The sequence below is a fragment of the Octodon degus genome, unplaced genomic scaffold, assembly GCF_000260255.1.
Source record: "Octodon degus isolate 3935 unplaced genomic scaffold, OctDeg1.0 scaffold00552, whole genome shotgun sequence".
NCBI lineage: Eukaryota > Metazoa > Chordata > Mammalia > Rodentia > Octodontidae > Octodon > Octodon degus.
Genome location: NW_004525128.1, coordinates 1 through 3,110, shown reverse-complemented (window position 1 = coordinate 3,110; position 3,110 = coordinate 1). Strand labels below are relative to the sequence as shown.

The following is a 3,110-nucleotide window of genomic DNA, read 5'->3' as shown; positions in this document are numbered from 1 at the left end:
AAAAAAAAAAAAAGAAAATAGCAGCAGAAAATTGTATACAGCATGCTAGCTATTCTTGTAATCCTGTTAGGTAAGACTTGCTGCTTTGTTTATTGGGCCTAATAGCGTCCACCTCCTTTCTCATCCCTCAATTCTACTTAATATTTGTGCTATTATATGTGTGAAAGAATTGTTTGTGAAATTTTCTTTATTTTTTAAAGAATAAAAAATAGTAATAAAAAATTAGGAATGATAACATTTCATTAAAATAAAATGAATTTGACAGTATTTGTTGTATTGCATCATGTGGTCTTCAACGTAGTTATTTAAATTTTCTTTCAATGCTGAGTGATATTATTATTAGTAGTAATATTCGTATTTTTAGTACAGGGTCTACAGATTGGACTTGTAATGATTCTTCTGTTTTCAGCCTCCCAAGTGCTGGGATTATAGGTGAGCAACATGCCCAGTCTTCAATATAAATATTATTAGAGAAATAAATCTTTTAAATAACTGTAAGTCTCTTACACATTTACTAGTTTCACAGTAAGAATTTCAAAGCATTAATCATCAAATGGAAATTGTACATTTGGTAATAAAAGCTAGTAACATATTTGGTGTGGTACACTGTGTATTTTGTCTTACTATGGCAAAACACTCAAGACTGGGAATTTTATAGAGAAATAGCTCGCTTAACTCACAGCATGGTGTTACTACCTGCTTGGCTCTGGTAAAGGCTTCATGTAGATGCCATCATGTGGCAGGAGTGTGACCTCCAGAGGGAGAGCGAGACTATGACAACCGGGTCTCCCAGGCACTGACTAGGTCTGTGAGACGTACCTGCATCAGCCCTTCCTGGTGTGATACCTTCTGTCATCTCATTACCATTTATAAGGCTGTACCTCTTAAGGATCCAGTGCTGACACATGCAGGCCAAGCTGCTGTTATATGAAACTGTGGGGGACATGTGCAAGCCTATCAAAAGCCACAGCACGTGGTGAAAGGACAGCGATGGCCGTATGGGCGCCGTTAGGGGGAAGGAAGTCATTCTAGCATGATATTTTGGATGCTTGAAACATTGACGGGGTGGTGACAGGTTGCTGGCAACATGGGTGTTGCTGCAGTAGCAGGGACAAGGAGCAGAATCAGCTAAAAGAGTCAACTTGGGAAATTTGACCCTGGTATTACATTTTCTTATGGGCTTTTCTAATAATAACGTGAAGAAATTGCGCTTGTCATCTCATGTCTTCATTTCATTCAGTACTTACCAAAACTCCAGTGTTTTTGCTGGCATTCTAGCCTTTATATAGCACGTGTTAGAATGCACTCCTTTTGAAAGGCTGAATGATTCTCCTTTGTGTGCATACACCATGTTTTGTCTATCTGTTCATCTCTTGATGAACACCTGGGTCACTGTCTTTAGGCTCCTGGGCGCATTGCCGCTGTGAGCACTGGGGTCATATAGCTACTTGAGTCCTTTCTTTTAATTTGTTTGGATCCATAACCAAACGTGGGGTTGCTGGGTTACATGGCTAATTTTCTCTTTAATTCTTTGAAGGTCTGCCATGTTTTCTGCAGCAGCTTCAGTGTTTTACAGTAACTGTCATCCATAATGATGTACAAGACCTCCAGTTTTCTGTACCTTTACTACCACGTTCCTTCCCCTTCTCTCCCAGTGTGTGAGCATGTGCGCCTTTATGTGCGTGCGCACATTGACGCGCTTGCGTGCGTGTGCGCATGCGTGTGTTTGCGTGCTTGCGTGCGTGGGTATTTAAGGGTGGCCATCTTGATTACGTACGAGGTACGCCTGGCGCTGTACCCTTCGTTACTTGTGCCGCTTGTTTTTGTAACTTTACTGCAGAAATGCCGACATCAGTAGAGTTAACAGTAAAGTTTACCAAAGTAGTCTGAGAACGGCGCACCATGCCTTCGAGGGAGGTTTTCTGAGAGGACAGGTCTTTTCCCACTCTCTTCCGTGGGGCAGCGAAGCCAGTGAGGCGGCCGCTGCTGCTGCTGGGTGGGGCGGCCCCGCGTCCCCCGCGCTCCAGAGCTCGATGTGGAAGGCTGGGGGCGCCACGCCACGCCTGCGGGGCTTGGCCGTGCAAATGTCGTTGGCGGGATGCGACGCCTGTGCGGTGCACAGGCTCTCCTGGGGTCCGTGGTGGGTGGTGGGGCCGCTTCCTGCGGAGACCAAGCACACCTCCGCTCGCTGGTGGCTGGCGCTCGGAGCAGAGCGGGGTCAGCGAACTTCCTGCCGTGTGATGGTGACCTCGGGTGGTGGCGGGGCAGAGGCAGAACCGTGGTGGGAGAGTCGGGTGGAGACCGCTTGCCACTCGGCGCTGTTTCCAAAGACAGGCAGCACTCGCGCCTGGGCTGGGCCGAGTCTGGCCCTGTGGTGTCGCGTTTCACCTTTCCTGTCTCCGCTTGACTAACTTCAACCTGTTTTACCACAGGCAGATCTCCAATTGGAGCAAAACCGGCAGCACTTTTATGAACTGTCTCTTGAATATGTCTGTAAGCTTCAGGAAATACAAGAAAGGAAGAAGTTCGAGTTCGTGGAGCCTGTGAGTATTCGAGCGAGTTTTGCGGTGCCCTATGTGTACATGGAAGACGCTGTCACACACGGCCAAGCGTGCACATGGTCAGAGCCAAGGGTCCGCAGCCTTGGTGACAGAACCATGTGTAGTGACGTGCCCCAGGACTGCCAGGGGTTACCCTTTCTCCCACCTTTCTTGTAGCATCACTGTTTAAAAGTCCCTGTAAAGCAATTTATATTAGAATGTGACTGAAAGTAGTTGTGTTTCATGGGAGAGACCTGTAGTCAGCTTTGTTCAAACTTTGATTTTCTTAAACAGTTTTTCTTAACCTGATATCTCTCACAATCATATGGTAATCTAAATGGAAACGATATGTGGGACATTCCACCCAGTTTTGTGAGTGACTTTAGCATTTATTTCATACTAAAATTACATGACTTTTTGCCTTTGATTATGTATGTGTGGGTATACATATGAATACTGGTATTTTCAGAACCAAACTAAAGGGTGTCTTATACTGTGGATTTTAGAAAAATAAATATTGGAAGTTACAATTGTCAAGCTTAAATGTAATATTTTTGTGTGTGTGTTTTT

The 3,110-nt window shown here is 45.0% G+C and overlaps 1 long non-coding RNA gene across 1 annotated transcript in view; it reads left to right on the top strand.

The window, feature by feature from the left end:
- LOC111814804 overlaps positions 1–2,540 on the top strand; it is a 14,066-nt gene extending 11,526 nt beyond the window's left edge. The window contains exon 3 of the long non-coding RNA XR_002819690.1: positions 2,433–2,540. This is a non-coding gene — a long non-coding RNA (uncharacterized LOC111814804). The remainder of the gene's footprint in view (positions 1–2,432) is intronic.
- Positions 2,541–3,110: the final 570 nt, after the last annotated feature.